Source organism: Oncorhynchus gorbuscha, linkage group LG19, assembly GCF_021184085.1.
Source record: "Oncorhynchus gorbuscha isolate QuinsamMale2020 ecotype Even-year linkage group LG19, OgorEven_v1.0, whole genome shotgun sequence".
Taxonomy (NCBI): domain Eukaryota; kingdom Metazoa; phylum Chordata; class Actinopteri; order Salmoniformes; family Salmonidae; genus Oncorhynchus; species Oncorhynchus gorbuscha.
The window spans coordinates 12,255,313-12,278,555 of NC_060191.1; the positions used below are offsets into that span (position 1 = coordinate 12,255,313).

At 43.7% G+C, this 23,243-nt stretch overlaps 1 long non-coding RNA gene across 2 annotated transcripts; it reads right to left on the minus strand.

The window, feature by feature from the left end:
- Positions 1-1,144: 1,144 nt before the first annotated feature.
- LOC124004669 lies at positions 1,145-4,212 on the minus strand. 2 transcript variants are annotated; one of them, XR_006833506.1, is made up of 3 exons: positions 4,157-4,212; positions 3,833-4,034; positions 1,145-1,419 (listed from the first exon to the last, which is right to left on the minus strand). It is a non-coding gene; the product is annotated as an uncharacterized LOC124004669 (long non-coding RNA). The 2 variants fall into 2 exon arrangements; XR_006833507.1 differs by having other exon boundaries at positions 3,833-4,030; positions 4,157-4,205.
- Between the last annotated feature and the right edge of the window lie 19,031 nt (positions 4,213-23,243).

Sequence of the window (23,243 nt, forward strand, 5' to 3'; positions counted from 1 at the left end):
TTGAAAGTTAGGAAAATAGGATTTCATTGAACCTTCTAGTGGGCTTCGACGTCTGAAGAAGGGAGCAGTACCTTTGCTATTCCAGTGGAATATTACCATGTCAAGGAGATCCTCACGTCACTGATGGGAAGCATCAACTGCATCTGGGCTGTGGCTTACCTTCTTACAAAACTACTAGTGTGGGCCTCTTGTGAAGGCATGGGCCAAGGAGCAATGAGCTACTACTGCAATGATTCTGTCCTTTTTGTTGTTGTTGCTGTGACCATCCACATTGTCTAACACCATGTAGTCCATTTATTGATAAAACACCTCTGCTTATCCTCCAAACAAAATGTTACTTCTTATTTACAGTGACAAGAGAACAGAAAAATGTAACTGAATATTTTAAATAATTAATTAATTGCAAAGACAGATAAGTTTGTTTCTCTTAAATTAATTGAAAGATAAAGGAGCCTGTCCCTTGTTATTTAGTCTTTCCTGCCTAAGAACTTTATTTAGCATGTACACAAAAGTAGTACCAGTCACCCTTCTCTAATTAGTGAGAACACCACTGGGTCTCTATGTATTCTCTCACCTGAAGAGACTATGTGAAGCTGGTCTTCACTGAGCACAAATGTGCAGCCTTTAAAGTTGCTCTCCAGTCTGTAGCCATCCAGGGGCAGTGAAGGGAATGGTGGTGTCTCCTTATGGTGAACTATGGTCACGTAGTGATTGGAGGCTGCTGGTAAGACAGGAGGCTCCCCACCTGTACCTTTCCAAAGTGGGAGTTGACTAAAGGCAGATCAATGGCTTGGATAGAGGGTCAAAGTTCTTGTATGCCTCTTCTATCTGGAGAACTGAGAGGTTAGGGAACGTTCCAAGAAGGGCACTGTAGAGTGTACTTCTGCAAAGCAGCCGCTGTGGTTAGCAAATCAAACAATACTTGACACCACCTGAAATTAAATCATTGTATATAGTCAAAGTGTAATAGGACAAGACCACCTACTATACTGGCTATGACGGAATACTCAACTAATCCCTATTTCTGCCATACACTTTTTGGTGGGCTTGGTGATGGTCATTTTGCCTATGGGCCCAGGTTGGAGACCCTGTAAAAACACAGTACAAGGGCACTAATCTAAATCTAATCATGAGATGATTTAAGTTTTCATTAAATCATTTATTAGCTTTATGATGTGATTATAACCATATGATGTTGATATGTGGTATAGTTATATAAACATAACCTAGTCCATGGCTGCATGCCACTGCTGCTTGGTATCTGTCCAGCTGCGCACAGGTGGGATGATTGGTGTTCCCATCTTGGAATAGTGTGCAGACTGGAATAGTAATGCAACTGTGGTTGCATACTGCACTGCCATCAACACATGAACAGTGATATTGTGTAATTGTTACTGGCTCAGAGGGCTTCATTACAACCTACATGGGGATATAAAAAGAAAATGATTAGACTATAAAATCACTCAACATGTATCATGACCAGCAAACAGAAGTGACTGGCGCAACAGCAACTCATTTCATTACAGCAGTACGGGTTTAAACTTTTCTATTAAGGGTATATGCCCTTGTTTAAATGTGATCTAATACATCCAACATAACAGTGATTACATAAACAAATTCCAAAATGTTTTGGGACACTAAAGTCCATGGACAATAAGAATACCTCCTCCCAGCTGCCCACTGCACTGAGGCTAGGAAACAGTCACCACCAATAAATCTACGATAATCGAGAATTTAAATTAAGCATTTTTCTACGGCTGGCTATGCTTTCCACCTGGCTACCCCTACTCCGGCCAACAGCTCTGCACCCACGTAGCAAATTGCCCACCCATGCAGCTGCCGCAATCATCAACCTCTTCAAAGGGGGAGACACTCTAGACCAAAACTATTATAGACCTAATCTGAGAACAAGGCTCCCAAAATTTTATCAGCATATTGAATGCGTGACCTGGGCTGGCAAAACCCTGGATCATTGTTATTCTAACTTCCGCGATGCATATAAAGCCCTCCCCCACCCTCCTTTCGGAAAATCTGACCACGACTCCATTTTGTTGCTCCCAGCCTATAGACAGAAACTAAAACAGGAAGCGTCCGTGTTCAGGTCTGTTCAACGCTGGTCCGAACAATCAGATTCCAGGCTTCAAGATTGCTTCGATCACGTGGACTGGGATATGTTCCGCATAGCGTCGGACAATAACATTGATAAATACGCTGATTCGGTGAGCGAGTTTATTAGCAAGTGCATCGGTGATGTTGTACCACCAATGTTGTACCGCCAGGACAGCGGAGTCAATCACCACCTTCCGGAGACACCTGAAACCCCACCTCTTTAAGGAATACCTAGGATAGGATAAGTAATCCCTCTCACCCCCCCCCCCCTTTAAGATTTAGATGCACTATTGTAAAGTGACTGTTCCACTGGATGTCATAAGGTGAATGCACCAATTTGTAAGTCGCTCTGGATAAGAGCGTCTGCTAAATGACTTAAATGTAAATGTAATGTAAATGTACCCACAGCGTCTATTAAAACATTCCCCAACCAGAAACAGTGGATTGATGTCAGCTTTCGCGCAAAACAGAAAGCACGAACCACTGCCTTTAATCAAGGCAAGGTGACCAGAAACATGACCGAATACAACAGTGTAGCTATTCCCTCCGCAAGGCAATCAATCAAGCTAAGTGTCAGTATAGAGACAAAGGAGTCGCAATTCAAGGCTCAGACACGAGAGGTATGTGGCAGGGTCTACAGTCAATCACGGACAACAAAAGGAAAACCAGCCCCGTTGCGGACCATGATGTCTTGCTCCCAGACAAACTAAACAACTTCTTTGCTCGCTTTGAGGACAACACAGTGCCAATGACACGGCCTGCAACCAAAACCTGCAGTCTCTCCTTCACTGCAGCCAACGTGAGTAAACGTGTTAACCCTCGCAAGGTTGCCAGCCCAGACGGCATCCCCAGCCACGTCTTCGGAGCATGCGCAGACCAGCATTCCCACATGCTTCAAGAGGGCCACCATTGTCCCTGTTCCCAAGAAAGCTAAGGTAACTGAGCTAAACGACTACCGCCCGTAGCACTCACTTCCGTCATCATGAAGTGCTTTGAGAGACTAGTCAAGGACCATATCACCTCCACCCGACCTGACACCATATCACCTCCACCCGACCTGACAGACCTGTAAGTTCCTCTGCGTACACATCACGGACAAACTGAAATGGTCCACCCACACAGACAGCATGGTGAAGAAGGCGCAGCAGCACCTCTTCAACCTCAGGAGGCTGAGACTCATATCTCCCTCACTAACTTTAAGCACCAGCTGTCAGAGCAGCTTACCGATCACTGTCCATATACACAGCCCATCTATAAATAGCACACCCAACTACTTCATCCCTATATTGTTATTTATGTCTTTGCTATTTTGCACCTCAGTATGTCTACAAATACTACACTAAGAACAGTTTCATAGACATGGGTTAAGCCTTGTCCAAGACTAAGCAATGCCTCTTAATGCAGATCTACATTGACAGGAACTTCTTGTCAATGTAGACTAGGCTTCATCTCTGACTGTGTAACCAGCATGTAGTGTCACAAACAGATGACTTTTCACCCTACACTCAAACTGTGTGGTTTCTCATTTTTCCTCATGGACCTGTAGGAGCAAGCCCTTATGCATACTTCTCCTGTCACTTTGTCCCTGTTCGAAACTGCTTGGAATAAAAAGAATGAGCAATCATAATGTCAGCTAACTACTGTAAAAAGCATGTCTTAAACTACGTTACAGCTTTGAGTAAACGTCCTTGTCTGGTCTGATAGGTATAGCCAAGTAGCCTACCTTCATAGTTGAAAAGGTAACTGGAGACAAAGTTTGAATTATTTTTCCAACTTGGAGGTCGGTGCTTTGCTACTTGTCTTGGCCAGACGATGTACATCCGTCACTGTTAGCATTGAGTAAAACAGTGTCATGGTTGGCAAAGGAGGGGGGCGTTGGTTAATTGCTAGCCACCTTATAGGCTAGCACGTTAATAGCTAGCTAGCTGAGGCAAAGAAGACACAGAAGACAATAATCAAATTACAAAAATGCCCAACTGAACGCATAAACAGAATTTTCAACAAGAATGATAAAAAATGCTATAGAAATATGATTATATTAACATACTGAGATAATGATAAAACGATCGACTTCAATCAGGCCGACAGGAAGTTATGTATCCGGTAGGAAGTAGAGCGGATGTGGGCGTTGCTAACATTGTGCAAAAGGTCTATAACGTATTAAAAACAGATTTGAAGCCACCGGTCGGCCATATTGTCGCAATTGTAAATGAGAACTTGTTCTCAACTTGCCTACCTGGTTAAATAAAGGTTAAATAAAAAAAAATATATATATATTGGCACTCCCTCCATAGCAGGAAACCCTCCACAGGAATTAATAGAATTCTACAGTATTTGAATTAAATGTTTGAAGTACAAAATGACATGTATTTAAGTATTTGTTGGTGTAGTGGGGACAGTAACATTATTAAGGAAAATGTATGTATATACACACTCTCTATATGTATGCACTTGTTGGCTGCTTTTCCTTCACTCTGCGGTCCAATTCATCCCAAACCATCGATCAGGTGGTTGTGGAAGCCAGGTTCTCTGATACAGCAGAAAAACAATTGATTGTCCCACTAAGCTCAAACCAGATGGGATGGCGTATCTCTGCAGAATGCTGTGGTAGCCATGCTGGTTAAGTAAGCCTTCAATTCTAAATAAATCACTGACAGTCACTAGCAAGGCACCCCCACACCATCCCACTTCCTCCTCCATGCTCCACGATGGGAACCACACACGTGGAGATCATCCGTCTCACAAAGACACGGCAGTTGGAACCAAAAATCTCAGACCAAAATCATCAGACCAAATGACAGATTTCCCCCGGTCTAATGTCCGTTGCTCGTTTTTCTTGGCCCAAGCAAGTCTCTTCTTCTTATGACCAGGTGGCGAATCGCATCTCTGCATGTCTGGCAGACATATCAGTGTGGATGACGGATCACCACCTCAAGTTGAACTTCGGCAAGACGGAGCTGCTCTTCCTCCCGGGGAAGGACTGCCCGTTCCATGATCTCGCCATCACGGTTGACAATTCCATTGTGTCCTCCTCCCAGAGCGCTAAGAACCTTGGCGTGATCCTGGACAACACCCTGTCGTTCTCAACTAACATCAAGGCGGTGGCCCGTTCCTGTAGGTTCATGCTCTACAACATCCGCAGAGTACGACCCTGCCTCACACAGGAAACGGAGCAGGTCCTAATCCAGGCACTTGTCATCTCCCGTCTGGATTACTGCAACTCGCTGTTGGCTGGGCTCCCTGCCTGTGCCATTAAACCCCTACAACTCATCCAGAACGCCGCAGCCCGTCTAGTGTTCAACCTTCCCAAGTTCTCTCACGTCACCCCGCTCCTCCACTCTCTCCACTGGCTTCCAGTTGAAGCTCGCATCCGCTACAAGACCATGGTGCTTGCCTACGGAGCTGTGAGGGGAACGGCACCTCAGTACCTCCAGGCTCTGATCAGGCCCTACACCCAAATAAGGGCACTGCGTTCATCCACCTCTGGCCTGCTCGCCTCCCTACCACTGAGGAAGTACAGTTCCCGCTCAGCCCAGTCAAAACTGTTCGCTGCTCTGGCTCCCCAATGGTGGAACAAACTCCCTCACGACGCCAGGACAGCGGAGTCAATCACCACCTTCCGGAGACACCTGAAACCCCACCTCTTTAAGGAATACCTAGGATAGGATAAAGTAATCCTTCCACTGGATGTCATAAGGTGAATGTACCAATTTGTAAGTCGCTCTGGATAAGAGCGTCTGCTAAATGACTTAAATGTAAATGTAATGTAAATGTTATTATTGGTGTCCTTTAGTAGTGGCCTCTTTGCAGCAATTCGACCAAGAAGGCCTGATTCACGCAGTCTTCTCTGAACAGTTGATGTTGAGATGTGTCTGTTACTTGAACTCTGTGAAGCATTTGGGTTGCAATTTCTGAGGCTGGTCACTCTAATGAAATTTTCTTCTGCAGCAGAGGTATCTCTGGGTCTTCCTTTCCTGTGGCGTTCCTCATGACAGCCAGTTTCATCATAGCGTTTGATGGTTTTTGCGACTGCAAATTTTTTCTTAAAATGTTCCAGATTGACTGATCTACATGTGTTAAAGTAATGATGGACCGTAATTTATCTTTGCTTATTTGAGCTGTTCTTGCCATAATATGGACTTGGTCTTTTGTCAAATAGGGATATCTTTCACCTTTCACCTGTCACAACACTGATTGGCTCAAATAGTAATTTGGATGCATGGCTATTTTACAGTCTCCGGGCAATTAAAAAATATATTTTTCTTCCGGTATGGCTGCAGCAAATTTTTGGCGGCAGTTTGTTTGGCCTCTGCCAATTGTTCCACCTGGTTAAACTCCTAAAATGTACTTAATAACACACAACATTATAGCGGATTTGGGGGGTAGCCCAGACCTGGACTCTCAAACCTGGGTCCAGCGACTGTCAATGCAACTTCCGTTACGCCAAGAGGTCCAAACCCCTTGACGAGGTTGCTAGTTGTTGGTCGCTACATTACCCACTTTCCTCCGGGAGAGCGTGTCCGCACACTTCTCTATACCAATTCTACACACTTCTCCGATGGCCTCAATTGCACCATCCCACTTCTAACACCAATATAGCAAATTCAGAGGTAGCCCTAAATGGGAGTTGAACCCTAGTCTAACAACTGTCAAGCCAACACCTTAACCATTACGGCAAGAGGTCTGCATTTCTTGATGAGGTTGCTAGGTGCTGGGTTAAGGTCACTACAATATGAATGGCAAACAGCATTCATTTCAACAGTGGCATCTAAGAACATGTCTGAATCTTTAAGAACCAAAGGCCAAACAGACACTGGCAAACAATTAACCAAAGCAATGAAACGCAACTCACCGATACAGGTATGTTGGAGCAACAAACATTATATTTGATGACTATTCTGAATTAAATTTGTCCTGGAAACAAGGCATTAATGGATAGAGTTGAACTTTTTAATCAAATCTCTGGTAGGCCTATTGTAAGTAAATACATATGCCTCCCTTGGCATCATAAATGAAAAGTGATGACTAAAATTGCAGTCCAGCCTAATTGTCAGTGGGGAAAAAGGCCTACTATGTTTCCAGGTATTTGATCTTAGTTCACTCCATTGGAGGGCAGTGTTGAGCTGTGAATACTTCTCTGTGTGTCCTCTGAAGTTGTGAATGGGCTGGGCTGTCGCCATGAGAGATCAGTGGTAATCTAATAGACTCCCTTAGAGGTCAGGACAGATCCATTTAAACTCTGTTCTCACCTTCCTCCTCTCCTCACTATCCTTTCTCTCTCAGAGGTCAGGACAGATCCATTTAATCTCTCTCTCTCTCTCTTTCTCTCTCTCTCTCTCCCTCTCTCTCTCTCTCTCTCTCTCTCTCTCTCTCTCTCTCTCTCTCTCTCTCTCTCTCTCTCTCTCTCTCTCTCTCTCTCTCTCTCTCTCTCTCTCTCTCTCTCTCTCTCATCAGCTTTTGTCAAGGATACCAGGTGTTGTGTTTCAGGATGACATGTGTCATTCCATAGCAAATGCTAACCTTCACGTTTCCTGTTCTAGTTTCAGTGACATTTCCATGCTTAACACACAGGTCTTCTGAGAGCAAGGCAGGAACACCTCCCCTCCCACCACGGTTCACTGACACATACTTCTACCGAGGCAAAGTATTCTCACTGCTCAACCCAACAGAGACAAAGACAATTTCAGACAAAGGAAAGCAGAGCTTAATTTGAGGTGATTACATCCCGAAAGGATTAAATAACTTTTAATTAAAATTGCTAAGTGCAGTTGGGGCCTTTGAATTGCAAGGTTTTGGGGATGGGGAGACTGTCTCTGCATGTAGATGAGATAACTCAGTGCTCAATATGAGGACTCTGAGGAGGAGAGAACTAAAGAGTCTTAGGAGTGGTTTATTTAGTATAATAGAGGTATATAGCGTGTGATCTATGTTATTTTTTTGTCCCTATTAAAGGGACATATTAATGCTTAAGTGACATGGTTGATTTACAGGATGGTACTCAAGCTTCAGCACTTGAATCAAGTCATAATATTGCTCTTTGGCTATAGACATGAGTGGAAATATCAAGTGGCCCTGAATGATGAGTCTCACTATAGAGGCTGGGGCCGGGAGTCACATTAGAGATGATATTATGGTAACAATGCAATAACACATGGCCTTAGCAACCCTGGAGGCAATCAGAGACGCATGGCATGTCCCTCCCTCTCAGCCCGCTCGTCAGCCATGCCATCTCTGCTGCGTGACAGCCCTGATAAATACTGAGAGGGAGGGGTAAGAAGAGAACAGACCAGACATGAGGGGAAAGTAAACATGCATACGAGTATGTGACGCTCATCACTCTCCCCCTGGTCAGTTAAATGAATGCTTAATGCACAGACATAGACATCCCTATGATAACTGGGTGAGTGATTAGGGGAGGAATGCTGGTTAGCGCACTACTGAAGCTGCTCTCCTCTCTTCTTGTCTGCCCCGGTTCTGATGTAAATCCGAGGCCAACTCACCGCCCTAATGAAGGCGCTGTCCTCTCCTGTCACTGGGTGACATTGGGATCTCTCTCCATCTCTGAGTCACACTACTAACTGCACAACCGTTTCTACTGCCCTCCCATGCCACCCTATGCCCCCCACCCATATTCATTCTGATTCATACATAGTCTGTTGATTCTGTTGATTTCTCCTTTACCCAAATCCAAATAGCAGATGTTCTGAAAGAGCTGCAAAACCTGGACCCGTATAAATCAGCTGGGCTTGACAATCTGGACCCTCTATTTCTGAAACTATCCGCCGTCATTGTCGCAACCCCTATTACCAGCCTGTTCAACCTCTCTTTCATATCGTCTGAGATCCCCAAGGATTGGAAAGCTGCCGCAGTCATCCCCCTCTTCAAAGGGGGAGACACCCTGGACCCAAACTGTTACAGACCTATATCTCGAATCCCACGTACCTTCTCCGCTATGCAATCTGGTTTCCGAGCCGGTCACGGGTGCACCTCAGCCACACTCAAGGTACTAAACGTCATCATAACCGCCATCGATAAAAGACAGTACTGTGCAGCCGTCTTCATCGACCTTGCCAAGGCTTTCGACTCTGTCAATCACCATATTCTTATCGGCAGACTCAGTAGCCTCGGTTTTTCGGATGACTGCCTTGCCTGGTTCACCAATTACTTTGCAGACAGAGTTCAGTGTGTCAAATCGGAGGGTATGTTGTCCGGTCCTCTGGCAGTCTCTATAGGGGTGCCACAGGGTTCAATTCTCGGGCCGACTCTTTTCTCTGTATATATCAATGATGTTGCTCTTGCTGCGGGCGATTCCCTGATCCACCTCTACGCAGACGACACCATTGTATACACTTTCGGCCCGTCATTGGACACTGTGCTATCTAACCTCCAATCGAGCTTCAATGCCATACAACACTCCTTCCGTGGCCTCCAACTGCTCTTAAACGCTAGTAAAACCAAATGCATGCTTTTCAACCGATCGCTGCCTGCACCCGCATGCCCGACTAGCATCACCACACTGGATGGTTCCGACCTTGAATATGTGGACACCTATAAGTACCTAGGTGTCTGGCTAGACTGCAAACTCTCCTTCCAGACCCATATCAAACATCTCCAATCGAAAATCAAATCAAGAATCGGCATTCTATTCCGCAACAAACCCTCCTTCACTCACGCTGCCAAGCTTACCCTAGTAAAACTGACTATCCTACCGATCCTCGACTTCGGCGACGTCATCTACAAAATTGCTTCCAACACTCTACTCAGCAAACTGGATGCAGTTTATCACAGTGCCATCCGCTTTGTCACTAAAGCACCTTATACTACCCACCACTGCGACTTTTATGCTCTAGTCGGCTGGCCCTCGCTACATACTCGTCGCCAGACCCACTGGCTCCAGGTCATCTACAAGGCCATGCTAGGCAAAGCTCCGCCTTATCTCAGCTCACTGGTCACGATGGCAACACCCATCCGTAGCACGCACTCCGGCAAGTGTATCTCATTGATCATCCCTAAAGCCAACACCTCATTCGGCCGCCTTTCGTTCCAGTACTCTGCTGCCTGTGACTGGAACGAATTGCAAAAATCGCTGAAGTTGGAGACTTTTATCTCCCTCACCAACTTCAAACATCAGCTAGCTGAGCAGCTAACCGATCGCTGCAGCTGTACATAATCTATTGGTAAATAGCACACCCATTTTCACCTACCTCATCCCCACAGTTTTTATTTATTTACTTTTCTGCTCTTTTGCACACCAATATCTCTACCTGTACATGATCATCTGATCATTTATCACTCCAGTGTTAATCTGCAATATTGTAATTCTTCGCCTACCTCCTCATGCCTTTTGCACACATTGTATATAGACTCCCCTTTTTTCTCTGTGTTATTGACTTGTTAATTGTTTACTCCATGTGTAACTCTGTGTTGTCTGTTCACATTGCTATGCTTTATCTTGGCCAGGTCGCAGTTGCAAATGAGAACCTGTTCTCAACTAGCCTACCTGGTTAAATAAAGGTGAAAAAAAAAATTCTTTAGATAAGGGGATGTGAAGGGTGTGAGGCGTTGTAAGGGACTAGTTCCATCACAGATAATTGGAATGACCTTCACTTACATTTTAAGAGTGTCATTTTTCTCTACCCCCACTTCCTGTTTTTGTCTTATGGAATTACAATTCACAGAGAATCTATTAGCTTCCCCAGAACTTTGCAGTTTGAGAGATTACAATGCCTCAATCCTGCATGATTGTCCCTGGTCAGAGCACATTTGATTAGTGAGATGGCTTTTGGTTACTTCCCCAGGTTTGCCAGACAATGATAGTGTGAGAATCGCCTATGAGCAAAGAGCGAGAGGGAGAGACTTTGCAGTGGTCATCCCAGAAAGAGGGAAACAGATTGGATTTCCTTTCTTCCGCTCCCACAAAGGTATACAAGCACACCTTGTTGTATTGTTTGTTAAACTTCTCTAGGATAGGGGGCAGCATTTGGAATTTTGGATGAAAAGCATGCCCAAATTCAACTGCCTGCTACTCATCCTCAAAAGATAAGATATGCATATTATTAGTAGATTTGGATAGACAACACTCTGAAGGTTCTATAACTGTTTGAATCATGTCTGTGCGTATAACAGAATTTATGTAGCAGGCGAAACCCCGAGGACAAACCATTCAGATTATTTTGTTTGAGGTCACTCTCTTTTCAATGGGTTTTCATTGGGAATCCAGATTTCTAAGGGACTTGCTTGCAGATCCTACCACTTCCACTGGATGTCACCAGTCTTTAGAAATTGGTTGAGGTTATTTCTTTGCCATCTTGAACGAGGGTCACTTCATGTGTACTGTTTGATAGAGGTGCATGACCAGAAAGCTAGCATCAGTTTGTTTTCTTCCTGTATTGAACACAGATCATCCCGTCTTCAATTTGATTGATTATTTACTTTTAAAAATACCTAAAGTTGTATCACAAAACTAGTTTGAAATGTTTTGGCAAAGTTTACAGGTAACTTTTGAGATATTTTGTAGTCATGTTGTGCAAGTTGAAACCAGTGTTTTTCTGGATCAAACGTGCCAAATAAATGGACATTTTGAATATATATGGACAGAATTAATTGAACAAAAGGACCATTTGTGATGTTTATGGGACATATTGGAGTGCCAACAGAAGAAGCTCATCAAAGGTAAGGCATGATTTATATTTTTATTTCAGCGTTTTGTGTCGCGCCTTCAGGGTTGAAATATGTTTTCTCTCTTTTGTTTACGGAGGTGCTATTCTCAGATAATAGCATCGTTTGCTTTCGCCGAAAAGCCTTTTTGAAATCTGGCATGTTGGCTGGATTCACAAGACGTGTAGCTTTAATTTGGCATCTTACATGTGTGATGTCATGAAAGTTTGATTTTAATAGGAATTTATTTGAATTTGTGGCACTCTGCATTTTCACTGGCTTTTGGCCAAGTGGGACGCTACCGTCCCACATATCCCAGAGAGGTTTAAGTGTTTTCTAACAAATCAAAACCCTCATATATTGATAGCAGCCATCATATCATCGTTGGAATGATACATTTAAAATGACTCATGGTTACAATGTCTATATGTGAGGTCTGTATCTGCTCTCCTGACATAGTATGAGAGAGAACATATCAGCAAAATTCCAGAACCAAACTCTCCAGGATGGGTTTATAAAGAATGTCATGGAATCTAGTTAAATGTAAATGAAGGCGGACATTAAGCCAGCATGTTAGTATTCACATTGTAATGTACATAGAGCTTTGAAATAAATAGTGAAGAGGAACATGTGACACCCGCCACATGTGCTGTGGAGTAATGAGCCTCGTCAGAGTGAGAAGGCTAACGGTCCCTCCAGACGTCACCTCCTTTATCCTCGTTCTAACTGAACAAGCCATGATTGATTAGCTCTCTCTGCCCATCCACTTTGGCAGAGAACACTCAAGCCTGGCGGATTCTCTTCATCATTTTCCCTCTGGGCACACCGCATAATGTCTGCCTACTGCTATCACTGTGAAGAAGATGGGTATAGGAAAACACAAAGGACTGGCTGATGATCCAGTGTGATAAATAGATGGAGATCTCCCTCCAGCTTTGTAATGACAGAGGGTCAAAACGTAGGAGAGACACCCGGGCCCCACACACCTACCTACTGTATATCTACAGGGCAGGCATCCCCTGCCCCTGCACTGTACTGCAGGGGTTCTCAAACATCTACCACCAGCTGTTCCATGTATTTTACTTATTCCATAGCTAGCACACCTGAAACAAATTGTCAACTAATCATCAAGCCCTTGACTAGGTGAATCAGGTGAGTTAGTTCCGGGGTCCTCGGGTCTCTGAGGAGAGGTTTGAGCCACTGCTACTGTACTCTACAACCCACATAGTAATGATGTGAGATCCTCACATTACTCACTCCTTCACATCTCCCCATCGCCACACACACAAATCCAGGACAATCTCTGGAGTCCTGACATTTTTCTTCAGATAAATCTGTACTAATCTCTACAGTCTATACTGTACAGTTGTGGCCAAAAGTTTTGAGAATGACACAAATATACTTTTTCAAAAAGTCTGCTGCCTCAGTGTCTTTAGATATTTTTGTCAGATGTAACTATGGAAAACTGAACTATAATTACAAGCATTTCATAAGTGTCAAATGTTATTATTGACAATTACATGAAGTTGATGCAAAGAGTCAATATTTGCATTGTTGAACCTTCTTTTTCAAGCTCTCTGCAATCCGCCCTGACATGCTGTCAATTAACTTCTGGTCCACATCCTGACTGATGGCAGCCCATTCTTGCATAATAACTGCTTGGTGTTTGTCAGAATTTGTGGTGTTTTGTTTGTTCACCCGCCTCTTGAGGATTGACTACAATTTCTCAATAGGATTAAGGTCTGGGGAGTTTCCTGGCCATGGACCCAAAATATCAATGTTTTGTTCCCCGAGCCACTTAGTTATCACTTTTGCCTTATGGCAAGGTGCTCCATCATGCTGGTAAAGGCATTGTTCGTCACCAAACTGTTCCTGGATGGTTGGCAGAAGTTGCTCTCGGAGGATGTGTTGGTACCATTCTTTATTCATGGCTGTGTTCTTAGGCAAAATTGTGAGTGAGCCCACTCCCTTGGCTGGGAAGCAACCACATACATGAATGGTCTCAGGATGCTTTACTGTTGGCATGACACAGAACTGATGGTAGTGCTCACCTTGTCTTCTCTGGTCAAGTTTGTTTCCTGATGCCCCAAACAATCGGATTCCTCCGAGAAAATGACTTTACCCCAGTCCTCAGCAGTTCAATCCCTGTATCTTTTGCAGAATATTAGTCTGTCCCTGATGTTTTTCCTGGAGAGAAGTGGCTTCTTTGCTGCCCTTCTTGATGCCAGGCCATCCTCCAAAAGTCTTCGCCTCACTGTGCGCGCAGATGCACTCACACCTGCCTGCTGCTATTCCTGAGCAAGCTCTGTACTGGTGGTGCCCCGATCACGCAGCTGAATCAACTTCAGGAGACGGTCCTGGCGCTTGCTGGACTTTCTTGGGCGCCCTGAAGCTTTGTTCACAAAAATTGAACTGCTCTCCTTGAAGTTCTTGATGATCCGATAAATGGTTGATTTAGGTGCAATCTTATTGGCAGCAATATCCTTGCCTGTGAAGCCCTTTTGTGCAAAGCAATGATGACTGTACATGTTTCCTTGCAGGTAACCATGGTTGACAGAGGAAGAATGATTCCAAGCACCACCCTCCTTTTGAAGCTTCCAGTCTGTTATTCGAACTCAATCAGCATGACGGAGTGATCTCCAGCCTTGACCTCGTCAACACTCACACTTGTGTTAAAGAGAGAATCACTGACATGATGTCAGCTGTTCCTTATGTGGCAAGGCTGAAATGCAGTGGAAATGTTTTTTTGGTAATTAATTGCAATTCATCTGATCACTTCATAATAGTCTGGAGTATATCCAAATTGCCATCATATAAACTGAGGCAGCAGACTTGGTGAAAACTAATATTTGTTTCAGTCTCAAAACTTTCGGCCACGACTGTATATCTAGAATCACCCTCATTTGTACATTTTCCAAGAAAACTGTCTTTGGAATCTCATCAAAGGATTTAGCAATTGTCTCCCGCTGTTTGTTACAGGGCCAGAAGAAAGCTCTGAGCGAAAACCCGGTCTTAGTATTTAATATTTGAGGAACCGCTGAGCTTTGTTTTATGGCGCTATGTGTCTGTCAGTGTCTATAGGCACATTTCATTCAAAGCGAGTGGACTGTGAAACAAAACATTCACTCACCTGCACAGTGTGTGTATGTCCATGTGAGTGCGTGTGTGAATGTCTGTGTGTGTTCCACCCCTGCGCAGTATGCCCGTCATACCTCTATTTACTCCTGCAACCATATGTAGGATGTCTGGATGGATGTTTAGAAAATAGTCATCCTCACTTAGCACTGTATTTATATTAAATATTAAATCCAATTTAAATACAAAATTGACATATAAAATATTAACCACAGTATAAATATTTAATGTGAGCCCTTTACCATAGGCTGGTATTAATTACCAAGCAGTATGCGTTTTAATGGTCTTTACCCCAGGAGACGGTGTAGTTGACATTCTCATACTCAGACTGACCTGCAGGGGGAGACAAATGTCTGCTGCGAGTGGCCTGCCTCAAAAGAGATGGATAGAAAGTGAGACTGGAGAAAGAGAGAGAGATGTAAAGTGTAGAATAGGCTACAATGTGTGCATCTTTCTGTGTGTGTCTCTCTATGTGTGTTTTGCTCTCTTAAATTATAACAATATTTGAATAGGAAACCATTTAAAAAAAGAACATGTTTGAGTAATGCTCCATTGTTATTTTTATTTTATTTTTATTTGACCTTTATTTTAACTATGTAGGCCAGTTGAGAAGAAGTTCTAATTTACAACTGCGACCTGGCCAAGATAGAGCAAAGCAGTACAACACAAACAACAACACAGAGTTACACATGGGATAAACAAACGCACAGTCAATAACACAATAGAAAAGTCTATATACAGTGTGTGCAAATGTAGTAAGACTAGGGAGGTAAGGCAATAAATAGGCCATAGTGGCGAAATAATTACAATTGAGCAATTAAACACTGGAGTGATAGATGTGCAGAAAATGAATGTGCAAGTAGAGATACTGGGGTGAAAAGGAGCAAAAAAGTAAATAACAATATGGGGATGAGGTAGTAGGGTGGGCTATTTACAGATGGGCAGTGAACAGGTGCAATGATCAGTAAGCTGCTCTGACAGCTGATGCTTAAAGTTAGTGAGGGAGATATAAGTCTCCAGCTTCAGTGCTTTTTGCAAGTCGTTCCAGTCATTAGCAGCAGAGAACTGGAAGGAAAGGTGGCCAAAGGAGGATTTGGCTTTGGGGATGACCAATGAAATATACCTTCTGGAGCGCGTGCTACGGGTGGGTGCTGCTATTGTGACCAGTGAGCTGAGATAAGGTAGGGTTTTACCTAGCAAAGACTTATAGATGACCTGGAGCCAGTGGGTTTGGCGATGAATATGAAGCGAGGGCCAGCCAACGAAAGCATACAGGTCGCAGTGGTGGGTAGTATATGGGGCTTTGGTGACAAAACGGATGGCACTGTGATAGACTACATCCAATTTGCTGAGTAGAGTGTTGGAGTCATTTTGTAAATGACATCTCCAAATTCAAGGATCAGTAGGATAGTCAGTTTTACGAGGGTATGTTTGGCAGCATGAGTTTGGGTCTAGAGTGTCACCCCCTTTGAAGAGGGGGATGACCGCGGCAGCTTTCCAATCTTAGACAATACGAAAGAGAGGTTGAACAGGCTAGTAATAGGGTTTGCAACAATTCCGATGGATAATTTTAGAAAGAGAGTGTCCAGATTGTCTAGCCCAGCTGTTTTGTAGGGGTCCAGATTTTGCAGCTCTTTCAGAACATCAGCTATCTGGATTTTGGTGAAGGAGAAATGGGGAGGGTTGGGCAAGCTGCTGTGGAGGGTGCAGAGCTGTTGACTGGGATAGGGGTAGTCTGGTGGAAAGCATGGCCAGCTATAGAAAAATGCTTATTGAAATTATGAATTATTGTGGATTTATCAGTGGTGACAGTGTTTCCTAGCCTCGGTGCACTGGGCAGCTGGGAGTAGGTGCTCTTATTCTCCATGGACATTACAGTGCCCCAGAACTTTTTGGAGTTTGTGCTACAGGATGCACATTTCTGTTTGAAAAAGCTAGCCTTTGCTTTCCTAACTGCCTGTGTGTATTGGTTCCTAACTTTCCTGAAAAGTTGCATATCGTGGGGGCTATTCGAGGCTAATGCAGTACACCACTGGATGTTTTTGTAGTGGTCATGGGCAGTCAGTGTTTTAGGGAGCATTTGACAGTGATGAGGGGTGGTCGTTTGACTGCAGACCCAATACGTACGCAGGCAATTAGACAGTGATCGCTGAGATCCTGGTTGAAGACAGCAGAGGTGTATTTAGAGGGCAGGTTGGTCAGGATGATATCTATGAGGGTGCCAGTGGTTACGGATTTAGGGTTGTACCTGATAGGTTCCATGATTATTTGTGTGAGATTGAGGGCATCTTGCTTCAATTTTAGGATGACTGGGGTGTTAAGCATATCCCAGTTTAGGTCACCTAACAGTACAAACCCTGAAGATAGATGATGTCCAGGGCACAGCTGGGGTCTGAGGGTGGTCTATAACAAGAGGCAACAGTGAGAGACTTATTTCTGGAAAGGTGGATTTTTAAAAGTAGAAGCTTGAACAGTTTGGGCACAGACCTGGATAGCATGACAGAACTCTGCAGTCTATCGCTGCTGTAGATTGCAACTCCACCCCCTTTGGCAGTTCTATCTTTGCGGGAAAAAGGTGTAGTTGGGGATGGAAATTTCTGATTTTTTTGTGGCCTTCCTAAGCCAGGATTTAGACACAGCTAGGACATCAGGGTTGGCGGAGTGTGCTAAAGCAGTGAATAAAACAAACTTAGGGAGTAGGCTTCTGATGATAACATCCATGAAACCAAGGCTTTTACGGTTACAGAATTCAACAAATGATAGCGCCTGGGGAATAGGAGTGGAACTGGGGGCTTCAGGGACTGGGTTAAGCTCTACATCAGCAGAGGAACAGAGGAGGAGTAGGATAAAGGTATGACTAAAGGCTATAAGAACTGGTCGTCGAGTGCGTTGGGCACAGAGAATAAAAGGCTCTACAGTGAAATAAAACAGAAAAACTAGCCAAGACAGCAGTAGACAATGCATATTGAGATTAGAGAGAGGCAAAAAACAATCATGGATTTGATCAGGAGAGCTAAGACAACAACAGGTAAATGGCGATGAGTTCAAGGCTGGGGCCGACAGGTAAACAAAATGAGGTACCGTGTTATTGAAACAGTCCAGGGGGCATCAGCTGTGATGCTGAGTGAATATAGGGTCAAAAGAGCAGCAATAGGTGAGTCAGGGTGCTGTTCAGTAGTCACTACCACGCAAGGCGAGCAGGGGACACAGCATTCAGAAAAGCTAGTGGGCCGGGGCTAGTAGATGGTTCTTCGGCGACATCGTAACAGAATAGCCTGTTGAGACCACATCGGGCGATTACGTCAGCAGTCCAGTCGTGATGGATTGGCGGAGCTCCATGTCGACAATAAAGGGTCCAGGCCAATTGTCAAAGGAGGTATTGTAGCTCTAGAATTAGCAGGTATATGGGCCTAGCTCGAGGTTAGCTGATGCTTGCTTCAGGACAGAGGCGTTAGCTAACAGTAGCCACTTGTTTGCAGCTAGCTGCGATGATCCGGAGTAATGATCCGGTCTAATGATCCAGAGCGGCAGGAATCTGGTGATATGGTAGAGAGAAGCAGTCCGATATGCTCTGGCTTGATATTGCGCTGTGCAGACTGGCAGGTGTTGTCCGAGCTAAGGCTGGCTGATGACGGGGAAAAAGGAGAGGACCGCTAGCCGTGGCTAAAAGAACTAGTAGCTAGTTAGCCGGCTAGCTCCTAATGGAAGTTCCAGTTATAAGGAATGAAAATAGCAGATCCGTACCATATTGGGTAAGGCGGGTTGCAGGAAAGTATATTTAGTTTGTAGATAGAAAGTGAGAATAAGATACATACGAAAAAGACTGGCTATTTACATGGGATAAGACACGGGATAAGACAAAGACAGATACACACGTCCTACTGCAGCGCCATCTTGTAAAATGGAAAAGGTTGTAAAATGGAAAAAGTTCTCATGTGGAGATGAAAAAGGGAACTGTCTTAGAGATGGCGATCCAATTACTAGGAGGTCTGCTCTACAATCAGTAGGGGACAGGGTTACACAGGGTTACACTGGGTTACACTTCTCTCATCAAACCTACCTGCACCGGTAATCTGCACTTTATTTTCTGAGGAGAGAAGTGCCTGACTTACCTCTTTTGTTTCTGTTTCTTGGATTTTGTGTGTAATCGTCAGTATACACTAACCAATCTTATTCCAAGAGCCCTCCCCTATCCTCTGTCCTTCACGTCCTGCCTACCCCCATATCCCCAACACGCTATGTGCATATAACTACATCTATGAAGTGAAGCAGTCCAGTGCTGTTCTCTCTGGAAGCTTTGGGATAGCTCTCACACCATTATGTCATTCACCCCTTCCTATGGAAATATATGCAGATCTGACCTACCATCATCCCAGTGTATTTCTATTCAACAAAGCAGTCTCAACCTACATGACTATCCACAGCCATCTCAGCCTATGTTATTCTCTCACCTCATATCATCCTACCACACATCTCCTAACTCTCCAGGACTCTAACCCATGATTTAACCTATTAAAAAAACATTTATATCACTCCGTGGCCCTATAACCCCACCTCTGATAGGCCTCATATCTGTGAGACAAGATTAAGAGAAAGAGAGGCATAAGAGTACTATGAAGGATGAACTTGGGGAAAGACAGAGCAAGAGGGGGGCAGAGAAAGAGAGAGAGAAGTAAGTGAGCAAACTAGCTTTACAGAGTGACTATAAGAAGGAGGAGAGAGATAGAGAGGAGGGTAAGAGATGCACGGGCACGCTGCTCTTCAGAGGAGAAGAAGAAAGGCACATTAATCATTGGGAGACATCTGTTCATTCTGCCGCTTTAGAATTCTGTCAAAGAGCTGCTCGGAGTCAGACGGACTCCCCCCATCCGCCCAGGCAGCTAGTGCAGAAAGAGAAAAACCTGTCTCCTGTTAAGCACGGACAGACACATCAGAGCTCCTCCAAGCACTGCCTTTAATCTGACTTGATTTAATTCTCATTTAGAGAGAACAAAAAGGGAGACAGTGGCACAGGGACGATGAGAGAAGAATATAATATGTAGTACATCACTGATCTGTCTCGTGTGTGTGTGTGTGTGTGTGTGTGTGTGTGTGTGTGTGTGTGTGTGTGTGTGTGTGTGTGTGTGTGTGTGTGTGTGTGTGTGTGTGTGTGTGTGTGTGTGTGTGTGTGTGTGTGTGTGTGTGTGTGTGTGTATTTAATTCGGTCGGGTTTGTTTATGGTGTGGACTCTTACATCTCACCAATAAATATAATTCACAATGCATTTATAGGAGCACACACACACACACACACACACACACACACACACACACACACACACACACACACACACACACACACACACACACACACACACACACACACACACACACACACACACACACACACACACACACACACACACACACACACACACACACACACACACACACACACACACACACACGATCAACATTTTGGATACACTGAAGCCCCTATAAATCTATCTTATCTGGCCACACTGGACTTATTTACCCATGGCTCTTTTCAGGAGCGCCATAACATTCTCAGTGGGAGTATCAAATCAAATCTGAATTTGGCCTGAAGGAAAACTACACCTGCAAAATTGCTGTCCTCCCTGTGGCAACAGAGCAGAGCTCAAGATGGATGAGTAGAAGTAGAGGCTTGGCTTAGCTTGGCTTTCTCAGGTCTGGAGACACTGTAGGAGTGTAGGGAGCTTGGGAGGAGAGAGAGAGAGGGTTACAAGAGAGAGAAGGCTGTTTCTCCCTCTTTCTACAATTTATCAAATTACAGTTTTTCTTGTATTGTGCAATAGCAGTCTATAAAACTAGGATAGCATTTTCTTTCTTCACTGGGAAACAACTCAAATGTTGTCTATTAGTAAAATACAGAAATATGTTAAATGTAGAGTTGTGCCAATGTCTTAACTCATCTGTTTGGATAATGGTCAAAGGTCTGTACTGAGATTATGATGGCAATCCACAGACCTGAGTAGACTATTACACTACATATTGTGTACTGGGACATTAAAACAGTCATATGGACATGTGGTCTCACACTAAAACCATTACTCATGGTTGTATCTCCTGCTATCCTTATTAATTTCAGTAAACATGCTATTTCTCATCCTCTATAAACAAGTAATTGTTATATCCTTATCTCTCTTTCTCTCTCTCTCTCTCTCTCTCTCTCTCTCTCTCTCTCTCTCTCTCTCTCTCTCTCTCTCTCTCTCTCTCTGTACTACAGATAAACTAATGCCACACTCAGATGATTTTGTAAGCTATGTTGGAGAAAGACCATTATTCTTAGGGTGAGTGGAGAAAGTGGTGAATAGAGAAGTGTTTATTTTAATCTTAAGTGGTATATGTCAAGGGAGCTGGTATTATACTGCAAATGACAACACTACTAAAACTTCCCGTTCAGGGTGGTGTCAGGCTTGGGTGAGCACAGAGCAGTGGAGGCTCCTCAGAGGAGGAAGGAGGAAGGGGGGGCCGTCCTCAGTGAATTTCATAAAAATAAAAACAGTTAAATATTTAAAAAGTCATCCTTTTTAGATACAACTATACTACATATATTTGCGGCACCAAACAATTGATTGAAACACTACAGTAGCCTCAACAGCACTCTGTAGGGTAGCACCATGGTGTAGCCGGAGGACAGATCATTTTTGTCCTCCTCTGGGTACATTGACTTCAATACAAAACCTAGGAGGCTTGTGGTTCTCACCCCCTTCCATAGACTTGCACAGTAATTATGACAACTTCCAGAGGATATCCTCCGAACTATCAGAGCTTTTTCAGCATGAACTGACATGTTGTCCACCAAATCAAAGGATCAGAGAATGAATCTAGCACTAAAAGCATAAGCTACAGCTAGCTAGCACTGCACTGCATAAAATGTGGTGAGTAGTTGACCCCATAAGAGAGAGAAAGACAATAGTTGAACAGTTTTGAACAAATTAATTCCTTCAAAAATGAAGGAGAAGCAAGTGAGAGAGAGATTGCTATATTTAGTATTTTTGTTCACTTTCACTTTCACTTAGTTTGCTAGAAAATCAGCTAGCTAGCTAGATTAGCCTACTCAAACACTCGGCTCAAACAGAGAAGGATGCTATGTTAACTAGCTGGCTATGGCTAAGTCAAGGTTAGCTTTTGGTTGTATTAATTTATTGCCACCAGGGCCCGCCGGTGTAACTGCTAAACTTCTTGCTACACTGTACTTCATGATTGTAGTAGTGGGTTTACTAATGCATTAGTTCTCGTAGCTATGGTGTTGACTTGACATTAGCTAATATGGCGACAACGATGTAGGCTGTGTGTAGTGGTTAGCTTTTATAATATGAAGGTTTGGCTTGGAAAGGCTTTTTCATCTGGTCACAGACAGCTGATGTGTTGTGCACTGAAGTACACAAGAGAAGGGAAAAGGTGAGCGGAGGAGAAATGGAATTATACAACGATCTTTATACAACGATCTGGCTGCTATGAAAGTGAACTGCTTTTGCGTGTGATCGGGGGTTTATTCATTCTGCCGATTCTGTTGAAAAACATTTCTTAAACGGAAGCAAACGAAACTTAACAGGGATAAACATACCTGAATTTGTCCAATAGAAACTCTCATTTTCAACTGTTGGACTAATGGTTACACCCTAGATCAGCTAGATGCACTCAAGATTGTGCAAGGCGGTATTGAATGTGTCAATGTCTGTCACCTTGAATATTAAAATTTATCTCGACCTGTGCACCTACGTTGTAAACTTTCATTCATAGGCTAGGTTGTAGCAACCTCATGATGAGTATAAGGATAATTTGAGTATCATGTAGTTCGTAGCCTAAACCTACCCATGTTACATTGAGCTGGGTGAATGGAATATGAATGACAGTCATTCAATATGCTTTAATAGAAATAAGGCCATGCTCATTAAAAAAAAGTATTGTCCTCCATCTTAAACGGCACCGACCGCCACTGGCATAGAGAACACTGTCACTCTGTGATCAACACTTCTACAATTGTATAAGTAAAGAACTAGTATGAAACAATCTAGAAAGCAGCAGCAACAAATATACCCCCTGTTACATTATGTTCACATTCTATAGTCATGTAAGTCATCAATTGTGTCAACATCAATAGGAATGATTGAACAAGGACATTGGTCAATGTGCTGAACTGACCTGCATTATAGCAGACCTAATTTAACTTGATTTCAGTGCACTCAGAATCACAATGTTCTGTCTGTAAAAATGTATTTCTCTAGCGTGTCTGTAAAGGAAACAGAAAGTTACAGTAAACACATCACCAATAAAATCAGGTTGACATATTACAGGTTTAGTAATGCCATCAGGTTT